Genomic DNA, 13,438 nt, shown 5'->3' with positions numbered 1-13,438 from the left:
ACCACCCAGCGGGAGCCCTAATTGACCACTCCTCGGGACACCACCCAGCAGGAGCCCAAATTGAGCAGACTACCAACCATAATAAATTGGGGAGGGACCATACCCCCTATGAATCCCCCCCCCACAGTAATTTACCACCAACTCCAAGGACCCCCAATCCGCCACACGAACATACTTAGACACCTTTAAGTATGCGAGCCCCCACCCAACGAGAGGGCCCTTTCGATACCTTCCTGCAGGCGCAGAGTCCACAGGTCGATCCCCACGGCCGTCAGGTGCACACCATCACCTAGCCAATAATTACCCTGGCCATCCTCGAAGTCATAATGACGCACGAAGACCCCCCCATTTCTCACCACGAAACCCGAAACTGCCCGATTAACCTTAACCCTGGCTTTATTCAAGCGCTGCACCGATCTAGCATGCCGCCAAACCTTCCGCGGGACAATCTCTGACCACACCACCTTAATAGCCGGGAAAACGGACCATAACCTGAGTAGATCGTATTTTATATCCCTGATCAATTCCCGAAAAGGACGACTACCCAAATCGTTACCCCCGACATGTAACACCAAGACATCCGGGGCCCTGTCCATCAGCGCAAACCGATGCACGTCCGGCAACACCCGACTCCACAGCATCCCCCTACTCCCCAGCCACCGCACGACTACATCCTCCCGCCGAAAACCCAACTGCCGCCCGTCTGGACGAACATCCGCCCGCTCCGCCCCCCAATGAACGTAGGAATGCCCGACGATCCACACCAATCGGCCCGCGGGTCCTGAAAAATAAAACCACTGATTAACAAAACGAGTAAGGATGCAAGCGAAACATGGAGGAGGAGAGAAAAACGATGAGGGGAGCCGGAGGGAGTGTAGAGAAGGAGGGATTACGACTGGACTATCATATAAACTGAGGGCGCACATACAGCTGGAAGCGGCGGGAATCCCATCGACCTATCTGCTTTACCACTTCCTCACCCAACCCCCATGCCACCGCCTCCGTCGCTGCCCCAATCCGAAAAGAATGGGGGGAAAACAACGCCTCCTCCAGTCCCAACTTCCGCAGACACCTACGAAAAACCCACGTAAACTGATACCGGGACATAAAGGACCCATCCTCATGACACAACAACTGTCCCCTACGCACCGTTGAGACCTCTCTGAACCCCGCAAAGCAGGCGACCGGGCACATCCTGACCCCCTTGGCCACCCCCAACACCACTCTCTTACCCCGACCCCCTTGATCCGTCTTAGACCGCCGGATCCAGAATTCCACACTCCGATCCGTTACCAACACATCTTCCATTCTCAACCCCCCAGGTCTCCTTGTGCTGGGAGCCACCAGCTCCCCGACCCTCAGGGCCCCAAAAAATGCCCACGAGAATGCCAACCTATACAGGGTCACCTCGTAGCTGGAAAAACAAATGTCACACAACACCCCCCACAACTGTTCCAACAACATAAACGACACAGGGCGCCGCCGATCCGGCAACATCCTCCCTCTCCTGTACCCCCTCAGGGCCTGGCCAACCAAAAAACTTTTTGTAACATCCGTGTACCCCCGGACCTTAAAACCAAAAGCCAGGGCTGCCACAAAACGATTCACCTTGGACACTGACCAGCCCGCGATAGAGACTTGCCCCAGAAAAACTAACAACGCCACCACCCGATCCTCATCCGTCACTACACCCTCCAGAACTGCCAACCAACTCTCCCACTCCCGCCACGCCGAATCATAAGCAGCCCAAGTACCCTGCGCAAGCGAAGCCTGAATCAGACCTCCTGCGGCTCGTAACCCAGCCCCCACAACCATTCCGGGCAAGCGATCCCGTCCTCCTCCGCGTCCGGAGCCACCATCCTGAACCGCTCCCACTGCAAGCGAGAAAGAGAATCTGCGATGTCATTTTTGATCCCTGGCACATGAACCGCCACAACCCAAGCGTTCAAAGACAAGCAACGTAAAACAAGGTGCCTCAAAAGCCGGACGACCGGGGGGGATGACGCTGACACGTTGTTAATGGCCCCCACTACGCCCAAGTTGTCACAATGGAACCGTACCTTGCTGTCCCGAAACCTCTCACTCCAAATTTCCACCGCCACTACTATGGGAAACAGCTCTAGGAATGCCAGGTTCTTCACCAAACCCAACTCCGCCCATTCCTCAGGCCACCGCGCCGCGCACCACTGACCCTTGCAGTAAGCCCCAAATCCCACGCCCCCCGCAGCATCTGTAAACAGCTCCCAATCCACGCTGTCAACCACCGGGGCCATGATCAAGGACCTCCCATTATAACGATGCAAAAACTCAAACCAAACTGCCAAATCTGCCCTCAGCGTCTGTGTCAGACGAATGAAATGATGAGGGGCTGTCACCCCAGCCGTCGCTCCCGACAGCCGCCTGCTGAAAATCCGGCCCATGGGCATAATCCTGCAAGCAAAGTTAAGCTTACCCAATAATGACTGTAAAGCACGTAACGTGATCTTACGCAAATGTCTAGCCCGGTCCACCTCCGCCCGTAACGCTACCAATTTATCTTCCGGGAGCCGACACTCCATCCTCAAAGAATCAATGGTGATTCCTAAAAAGACCAGACAGGAGCTAGGTCCTTCCGTTTTGTCCTGGGCCAAAGGCACACCGAACCTCTTTGCCACCCACTCTATCGTGTTCAACAACGTAGCACAAACCGAAGACCCGCCTGGACCAACACACAGGAAATCATCCAAGTAATGTATGACCGATGAGACCCCCGCAACCTCACAAACCACCCACTCCAGGAAAGAACTAAAAGCCTCAAAATAGGCACAGGAAATAGAACACCCCATAGGGAGGCAGCGATCCACAAAATAAGCCCCGTCCCAATAACATCCTAACAGCCGTATGCTGTCAGGATGCACAGGGAGGAGGCGAAAGGCCGACTCAATATCCGTTTTTGCCATTAATGCACCCACACCATAGCGGCGCACCCACGCAACTGCCGCATCAAACGACGTGTAAGCCACCGAGCAAAGTTCCGGAGAAATCCCATCATTAACCGATCGCCCCCTCGGGTAAGATAAATGATGTATGAGCCTAAACTTATTCGGCTCCTTCTTAGGCACCACCCCCAGTGGTGACACCACCAGCTCTGGTAAAGGGCAACTCTCAAACGGACCTGCCATGCGCCCCAACTCCACCTCCTTCCGCAACTTATCCCCTACTACCCCTGGATACTGCAACGCTGAACGCAAACTACGCAAGGTAAACGGCACCTTGTGAGCAGGGGCAGGGATCCGGAAACCAACCCGAAAACCATCCAACAACAAACTTGCCCTGGACCTATCAGGGTACCTATTTAGAAAGGGCTCCATGTCTTCCCACCTCACCGGTGTCCGGCCCTTGACTAGCGCCCCTGGCCCCTCGTCCTTTTCCCTTCCGAAAACATTTAACCGCTCCGTGAGAGATCCCCCCGCAGGAGGAGCAGCTATGTTTGAACTTACAACCCGATCCGAACTTACACTGGCCCTCATTAAACTGCCAGCAGAACCCGGATTTTCCTCCTGCCCCCCCTGCTCCCCCCCCGAAGGCAATGAGGGGCCGGCCACCCCGGCCCCACCCCCTTGAAAGGACTGGCCAAAACGCACTGGAGCCATGACCCGCAACCATAACCCTATGTCTTTGTTATCCCACCTAATGTCAGGTCTCACTGCCTTCCGCTGCCGGAACTGCTCATCATAGCGCAGCCACGTCTGCCCGCCGTAAACTCGATGAGCCTCTCCGATAGCATCCATATAACAGAAGAGGCCGGAACAATGTTCCGGCGTCTTCTGTCCAATGACGCTTGCCAAAATAGCAAAAGCCTGCAACCAATTAACAAAAGTTTGGGGAATCAATCGATACCGACGTTTTTCCTCCTTCTCCTTCTTGCTTTCCAACCACTTCCCTTTATCTAAATTGAACTTCTCCAACGGCAACAATGAAAAAATTTCCACATATTCATCCCTCCATATCTTTTCCCTTACTTCCGGTTTCAGATGCGCCCCCAATGGGCCCTCAAAACAAACATAGACCTCGCCCTTCGCCTTATCGTCCAACCGCACCTCATCCACTGCCACATCCATTTCTGTCTGCACCGACACTGCCACGCCCGATTCCCTAGACACTACCCCAGCTCCCCATAGCGTGCTATCCACCACTGCAGGCCCCGACGGCCCCACCCAAGCTGCAACCGGGGATGGAGAACCTATCGCCCCCCCTCCGCATCGCGCCAAAAGGTCACGCACCCAACACAACAATTCCTGAATCTCACCCCCACCACCCGTACTTCCTGTAATCCCCCCGCTACACCCCGGCAATCCCGTAGGCAAAAGTGAACCCCCACCCCCTACCCCTGGGGACCGAAATACAGCAGGCAATGAAAAAGTAGGAGACAGCGACTCACCGGGCTGCGCAGGTGCTGTGTCCCCACCAGCCGGGGCGAAGGATCCATCCAGACGTCCCTCTTGGTCACCGAACTCACGGTCGTCCACTTCATCCTGCCCAGACGGGCCAGGACAAGCGCCGCATGCATGACATCCCCGACCTTCTGATGGAGCGCTCCGTAACTGCGCCGATGAACTGGGCCTCTCCGCCCGTCTGTTGGGGGGCTCGACCACCCTGCGGCCCGCAGGTAGCCGCCCTCCTGCCCACCGTGTCACCACCGACCGTGGCACACGCCTGGAATTGGTTGCATCATCCTGGGTACAGGTGGGCCGCCCGACTGGAGCATCGCCAGCACGGCCCACCGCAAGTCCTGGGTCCCGTCGTCTGGAGGCAGAGGGAGGTCCCAGATGCATGGGCGCCTGCCCTACCACCTCCGCTGAGCCAGGCCGGCTTCCAGGATTCCTCTCAGAACAGGCCGTCCTGCTCACGGCAGCCGAGCGAGGGGCCCGGCCTGGAGGGTCCCTCGTGGGGCTCCTTACCCTGCGCCTGGCTCGTGGCATCACTTCCGGGCTCAACCTCTCCGGAGGCCTCGTGCGACGTGACCGCCGCCGGGGAGGAGAGGACGGCACCGCCTGCGCCCCAGATCCAAACACGGCCGCGTCCTCCGTACTCGCCCCTGAACCAGGGGGCTCCCCATCTTCCTCTCCTCGTCCGCTCACCGCCGAGCTCGGAGCCCCAGACAGCGGGCCGGAAAGCCCCAGCCCCTCCGCTAGCCAGGCCATGCCTCGTTCTGCTACTGCTGCCCGGAGCTGGGTAAGTAGTGCATCCATTGTCAAATCCTGGACAAGCTTCCCTGTGCTGCTACAAGCTTCCCTGTGCTGTTACTAAAGATGGCGACGCCTTTCCCTCTCCTACCCTTAAGTAAACTGACCTCGCCCCCCACATCCGCCCCCTCCTAACCACACCCCTAACTCCTTAACTCCTTCCCTTCCTAACATCCCTGATCATGGTGGCCTCCCCCTATGGCATTCTGCCGGGTCCAGCCTGTACTTTCTGCTTTTTTAATTTTAATTTTGGCTTTCGTACACTAAATAAGTATGATCAGATTTGAAGAGAGAAGTAACCGATTTAACCAAATACAAAATGGCTACAAAGCCTGACAGACAGTTATACGTGATGCATTAAGACTGTCATGCAAACTTTTTACTAACCATTTGTCAGCACCCCGATAGGAGTGTCAGCCACAGCATTTCATTTACAGAGCCAGCATAGAAAACAACTCCTCCAGACAATCTTAGCGGACAGCAGATCAGCGGAAAAGCACCCAAAGCTACCAGAAAAATATTTGCCCTCTTGATCACCACTTTAAATGCCTCTATAGTCCTTGACATACATATTTAAGAATGATCTAAGTGTCTTTTTTATAATATTTTTCTGCTCTGCGTACTACAGGGTTTTAAGGTCTTTTTACTTAAAATGCAGTCTTTCATTGAATATTGTAGGTGATTTTAAATCCCACACTAAACCACAGGCATTAGTAGGTAAATGTGCAGATAGACGTCTGACAGCTTTGGGCATCAGGCACAAATAACTGTTGATTTCCACCGTGATTTACTAATCTTAGACTCTTATGTATGCTTAGCTTCCATCTTGTTTCTAAACATCATCCACACAGATTACTCCGCAGCATGAAGAACCTCTGGCAATACATGGATTACATTTCTTAGAACACACACATTAAAACAGTACAATTTTCTGTAGATATCATTGCCTAAGGCAAGACACACATTATTTCTTACTTAATGATCTACTTACCAAGATAACAATTAATTCAATAAGAAAAAGTACATGTCTCTTCTGGAGATCGTTGTGCGTTACATCATTTGACTGTGTAGCTTTTATTAACCCAATGATGTTCAAATTTCTCAGGCAGAAGACAGTACTCAGAGCAGAAAAGTATGGTGTATTCAGATACACTATAGATCTCAACATAGATGCAAACCAGGACAAGCCAAGGATTTAGAGGGTACACTTTCAACCATGTGCAATTGAGTATAGGTGCCTTCAATAAAGTTTAAAGGGGTTTACCCACTCCAGAAAGTGATGGCGCATGTGCTGGCATGGATAAATCCATATAGATACCAGTTAAAAAAAGTTAGTAGCCAGCAAGAAAATAGACTGGTCTCAGGTGCCAAAGTACTGTATTATTTTAGGTCTATATTCGGGCATATTTACATGTTGTGGATTCTAACACAAATTTCACCCATTTCAATACTGTGTATGAAATCAGCAGCATTCTGCAGCAAATCCTACTTAGGCTCAGTTCACACAGCGTTTCTTGAATCTCACGCCACTCGGGATATGTCGAGCCAAGAGAAAATTAAGGGAGGACACATCTGTAGCCATGTCATTCCACAAGGTGTGCCAGCAGAGTGCTTCAAGAAACAAGAGTGCCAGGAGAGTGCCACAACAAAAATAATGCTTTACTTACTGCCAATGAAGCAGCTCATGGCTTCCATTCGAGACAATCCTGACAATCGGGTGATTAATATTGGAGGTCTAGAAAACAAATGCTCTGCACTTGCTGATGACAAACCATCTGGTTGAAATCACAAACCTCTCCCTTCATTGATGTCTCGTATTGGGTGCTTTCACACATGCCGCTTTGATGCAGTATTTTTATGCAGTATTTGAAGCCACAACCAGGGGTGGATTAAAAAAAAAGAGAACTAGACTCCTTCTTGTATATTTTTCCTCCCTTTAGGTTCCACACCTGGCATTGACTTCAAACACTGCATCAAAATGGCACGTGTGAAAGCACACTTTAAAATTAACCTGTCCAAACCTAAAGCTCCTAACATCTTCCTCCATTCTGGACTCCCTTAATCGGGTTGCCCAGCATTACAAAAACATGGTTGCTGTCTTCAAAAAACACTGACATGCCTGTCCACAGGTTGTTTGTGGTGTAGCAGCTCCATCCACTTCAATGGAGCAAAGCTGAAATACCAGACACAACCTGTGGACAGGGGTGTTGCTGTTTCTAGAAGAAAGCAGCCATGTTTGTCTAATCTTGGACAACCTCATTAGGTCTAACTCCACTTTGCGTGACCTGCCTTAGGTATCTTCCAATTGTACACCATGTTTTTCATTCCCATTCTACATTACCCTGGAAAGCACAAGAATTGTCCTGGTTTGGCTGTATTATTATTATTATTATTAATAATAATAATAATAATAATAATTAAAAAAAAGACCCTCCTCCCCAAGCTTATGCATGTAACCCGCAGTCACCACAAGAGGGAGATAGATAACTTTATCTGTAAGAGGAGGAACTACTGCCCCAGTTCATGAACGACCTACAACAATTTATGGCAATGTAACAGTGGAAGGTAGAAATAAGGGTTATGTTCTTTACTAAAGGTTTATTCAGACGAACATGATATACGTCCGTACAACGCGCGTGATTTTCACGCGCGTCGCACGGACCTATATTAGTCTATGGGGCCGTGCAGACAGTTCCGTGATTTTTACTCAGCGTGAGTCCATTCTGGGACTGCATTGAACGTATATTGCATTATACCCAAAGCTAATGAAAAACAGCGACAGGTGCCCTTATTATAGTGAACTATTTTTACCCTATTTTAGCACTACGGCATTTCAGAAAAAACTGTTTTACTAAGTGCCGGGCTCCCCTCTGGCTTCTTGTCACCCAGCCCAGTTTGATAGACAGGTCCCTATACATAAATATTCCTGTCAATGAAGCTGAGCCCATCAGCGAGATGCCAGAGCGAAACCACCCAGCAGACACTTTTACCCGAGCCTGGCACTTATAAAAACTATTTCTTTTCGGAAATGCTGCAGCGCGTTAGAGTAAATCAACGTTTGCTTTAATCAGGGCGCCTGTTGCAATATCATGCTACCCGCGGTTAGGGCGACATGAGCCTGATAACAAGTTCCCTTTAATGATAGCATATTTAGTAGCTGGCAGATATTTCCCTTGATATCTCTTACAGATAGATATTTGGCAGAGGACAATTTAGTAACGGCATATTTTATTTATTTCCCACCGAGTTCATTTCCTCACATGACATAAACTTCATTTTGTTTATCCTACGCTTTATTCTCTCTAGGCCAGTTTACCGCCCACAGTGAGATCTGCTTTATTCTTCAATTCCCTAAAGTATGGGTTGTTCATGTATTATCTCTCAGTATCATTCATGCTCTCCACATCGTTCTTACCTTATAAGCCAGTCATTGACTGACCTGCTGTCCCCAGATACACATATAATAATAATACCTTCACAGCATATTAAAAGTAGCAATATTAATATTCTAAAAGGGAGCAACATCAAGTGGCATGAAAGTACACGTATAACTAGATGTATTACCATAACAGCAGTGATTCCATTGTTCTAAATCTGTATATTGAAGAAATGAATCCTATCAACAATAAGCCTTTTATTAATCTTCATGGATCAAAATAAGGGATTCATCAGTTCTTCATGCAACACAACCTTAGAGACAGAAACAGAGGAGAATCATCTAAAACCGTGTTCTTCAACCTGCGGCTCTCCGGCTGCTGACAAACTACAACTCTCAGCATGCCATGACAGCATGTGTATTAGTACTTGTCGCATTTCAAGCTGCATATATTATAAAGAATCATTCATTAAGTGGCAGGAAAATTTGTAATTTCTTAGAAAAATGGCAAAAAAATGTTGAGAATTTTATTTAAAAGGGAAGGTGAACAATTAAGTACATTACCTGGTGAAACAAAAACACTTCAAAAGGCTAGGTTAATAAAACGGGAAAGGTTGTCCCTGTGTAAACAACAGGCAGCGGAAGAGCTCTCATCTTAACCCCTATTGTACCCCTAAGGAAGCCACATTGGTGGCGATATGCGTGGGGCAGTTTTTTTCTTTACTATCCCCAAACATTGGTATATTCTGCTTTGCATACTTACTGCTATATTGATGCAATATTCTTTGTATTGTTTTATTTTTAGCATATAGATCACAGAATTGCATTGTAAAGCAGCCTTTTGTATTGAGGTGAATAGTGTTTGTACAGGGGCTTATGTTCTCCACGTATCATGGAGGTAGCCCGTAAGATTGTTGGATAGAGTATCTCTATTTCATTTTAAATGTTTTTAATTATGTAAGTGAAGTTTATGTCAATAAATCTTTTTCTATTTTTGCAACTTATAATAGTATTTCTCATTGTGACAATATACATACCCAATTTGTGATGTTCTTAGTTTTCAAGTTGTTTAGGATATGTGCAGGGCCGGTTTTAGGCAAAGTGTGGCCGTGGGCAAAATTATAAGAGGGGCCCCAAATTTTAAAATAATGTACCAACAACATAGTTACGTTCAGTCAATTCGGTTAAAAAAAACAAATACAAATTTGGTATCGCTGTAACCGTATTGACCCACAGAATAAAGTTAACATGTCATGTTTATTGCACGATGAACGCCGTAAAAACAAATCCCCCCAAAAATGGAGGAAGCACTGTTTTTTTCACATTCCATCCCACAAATTTTTTTTTTTTATAGTTTCCCAGTACATTATATGATACAATAAATGGTGCCATATAAATTTACAACTCGTCCTGCAAAAAACAAGCCCTCATAGGGCTATATTGCTGGAAAAATTGAAAAAAATTATAGGCTTTGGAAAGGTGTTGAGGAAAAAACAAAAGTGAAAATCCGAAAAATGGCTGCGGAGGTAAGGGATTAATCCCCTATTCACACTCACGGGTCTACAGAACACAAACCTCTTTTCTTCCATTACTTTACTGTAGCTGCATAGTATTATTGCAGCAATATATATTCAGACTACAGATGGTATGGCTTCCATTTTTTTAGTGGAAACAATAGCGTAGTCGACTATAGCGCAGCTCTCATATACAGTCTTTAGCACTATATGGCCTGGCTGCTATACTCCCATCTGGGTGCCAGTTTACTGTGTCCTGACTCTGCCCAGTGTACACAACGTCATGAGGCTGACAGCATCATAAAGACAAAGTGCGTGTGCCAGGACTCGGAGGAGGCTGAAAAGCAGTAACAGTCAGGTAGAGAGTCTCTACCAGAGAATCAGCAAGGAGCAGTACCGCCAGATGGCAGATATCAGTGATAATATCGGCGATCCGGCGGAGCGCCGCTCCTCCATGTTGATTATTTGGTAGAGACTCTCTACCTGACTGTTACTGCTTTTCAGGTACCCACACGTTTGCTTTCACAGACGGGCATCTGAACAGCAGTGCTAAAGGAGGGGGCCCCTTTAGGGATTGGGGCCCTGGGCAATTGCCCAGTTTGCCCCCCCCTAACACCAGGCCCTGGGTATGTGGTAAGACTAGGGCAGTGCCTGTCAGAGATAGTGTTCCCTTCTCGCGATTGGGTGTGACTGTACATCCAGATTGCAAGTGCTTTCCCGTAATAGGACGTATAGTCACGTCCAAGCTTTAAACTATCACTGTGTTAAGTGGCACTCAGAGAAAGTTGCCAAGCAGGACTCACTGCACAGGACCTATTAGAATGGTGAGTCAGTACTGAAAGGCCAATCACAGCGCAGGAGGTTTGTTTTGCTGGCATCTCTGGCTCTGACAAGCTCAGTTCTGTCAGAGAGCTTGTCAGAGACAGTTGCCAGTTTATAAGAGAGATAAAGAGTGGAAAAAAAACAAAAACAAAACCAAGCGATCTGCAGCTTTTCTGCAGACTGACCAGTGATCACCACCTTTGGTGCCCACTGGTCTTCAAATATATCAGTTCAGTCACCCACAGTGACCTTCTGCCATGCTGTGATCTGTGCAAGGCTATCACCTGTCACAGTACCCGGTCGCTATCGACCCTGCTGTGTCCCTAGATTGCCCACTGCCCGAGTTGCCTGTTAGGTAATAATGCCACCTCTCATCTAGAGTTCACCTGATAGTTAGGGTACCCTTAAATCATAAAATACAGCAGGGTCGCTGGTCGCCGATCCGTTCTTGTTGCTCACTTGGGATTAGCAGTCTTTTTATTTGTTAAAAAAAAAAGTAAAAAAACAAATTCGTTTTTAGTTAGGAGCGTCAATTTGGGTTCAGCGTTTAGTATGTTATTCTAAAATCCCCCAATATAGCCAGAAGAGTCTTCACAGCCGAGTAAGCATATCAAATGTTATACTCCGATACTGACAGCGCGAGCAAAGGTGGAGCATAGTTCGGGCTGTTATCTTCGTCCGTATCAAGTGACTCCGAGTCTGCACTCACTCGTCGGCGCAAAAGAGCCGAAGGTCCTGCTTTGCCTGAGCGGACATAGGTAGCTGCGGACAATTATACCTCCAGGTGCCTGAATTTACAGCCCCCTCAGGCATTCAAATTGACACTACAGGGTTCAGCCCCATTGATTATTTAAAAATAAATAAATAAATCTGACACCCTTTTAGATTTAATGGTCCAGCAAACCAACCTATATGCGGATCAGTTCATCTCCCAGAACCCCGACTCCTTTAATAGGCTTATTTTTAAGCTTTAGTCTCGTAAAAAAGCCAAGTATTAGAGACTGGTTGGTCCCCTGATATTTTATATAACACCCCCTTTTATCGCACAGTAATGAAAAGGATGCGATTTGAAGCTATCCTAAAGCTTCTGCATTACAATGACGATGCTCACCCACACTTGAACCACATTTTGATAGGCTCTATAAAATTAGACCATTAATTGCCCAATACTGCCAACGTTTTTCCCAAGTTTATACTCCCCAAAAAAACATTGCGGTGGATAAGTCATTAGTGAACTTCAAAGGTAAACTGCAATTCAGGCAGTATCTACCAAATAAAAGAGCCTGGTACGGCATTAACCTTTATAAGTTATGTGAAAGTACCACCGGATACACGCACTCTTTTAGAGTTTATGAGGGGAAAGACTCCCATATAGATCCCCCAGAATGCCCCCCCCCCCTTCATAGGGATTAGTGCAAGAATTGTATGAGACCTTACTCATCCTTTGCTCGGCAAAAAACATCATCTATATCTGGACAACTTTTATAGCAGGGTCCCATTGCTAAAAGTTCTCCCATCCAGATCCACATTTTCATGTGCAACAATTTGCAAAAATCAGAAGGGCCTCCCTAAAACTTTGCTTGGTCAGACACTGAAACTAAGAGAGAGCAGAGCTGTCTGCGGCGACAATCTGCTGCTGATGAAATATAAGGATAAAAGGGACGTCTTTATACTGACCAGAATTCATGACAGCAGCTGCAGCCTTGTCCCTGTATGTGGATCCACCACTCAAGTCCTCAAACCATTTTGCATATAGGAGTACAATAAATATATGTGTGGTGTTGACCTGTCTGATCAGGTCATAAAACCATACAGCATCTTGCGCAAAACAAAAGTGTGGTATAAAAAGCTTTCTGACGATCTTATTGCTTTATACAACACCTTTGTCCTCTGCAGATAATCCGGCAGTAGGGATACTTTCCTACAATTTCAGGAAAAGTCATTAAGTCCCAGCTATTTGCTGACGAGTAAGGGGAGGGCAGTTCATCTGGTTCTTCCGTCAGCAGGATAATTTCCAGCCAGCATTTCCCCACAGAAATCCGTCCCACTGAAAAAAACCAAGCCCCCAAAAAAAGCCATTCATAAGGACACCACATACCAATGTGAGACGTGTCCCACAAAATCTGGCGTGTGCATGAAACTATGTTTCAAAATATATCACACCTCCTGGCATTTTTCATTTATTTATTCTTTATCCACCTTTTCTGTCTCCCATATTGGCCATGACAAATGACCAGCCCCATTTAAATTTTGCTCATCTAAAATTTGTAAAGAAACCCTATAGCAAGACTAAAAATTCTCATTATACCAAGAAACCAAGGGAGTATCTATCTCACCTAGGTTGCAAACCTGGGTGAGAAGAATAAATCGAGATGAGATTGGTTGTCATCAAATCTTTTTTTGCTCAGGCCTTTGATTTATTTTTTGGGCTGGATTTTATGGAATGATGGATAGGTTGGTAGTGGGAACTGCCATTCCCTCTCCCTCCATTGCGGGTTTTC

The sequence above is a fragment of the Rhinoderma darwinii genome, chromosome 3 (genome assembly GCF_050947455.1).
Source record: "Rhinoderma darwinii isolate aRhiDar2 chromosome 3, aRhiDar2.hap1, whole genome shotgun sequence".
NCBI classification, from domain to species: domain Eukaryota; kingdom Metazoa; phylum Chordata; class Amphibia; order Anura; family Rhinodermatidae; genus Rhinoderma; species Rhinoderma darwinii.
Note: the sequence above shows the minus strand (reverse complement) of the source record.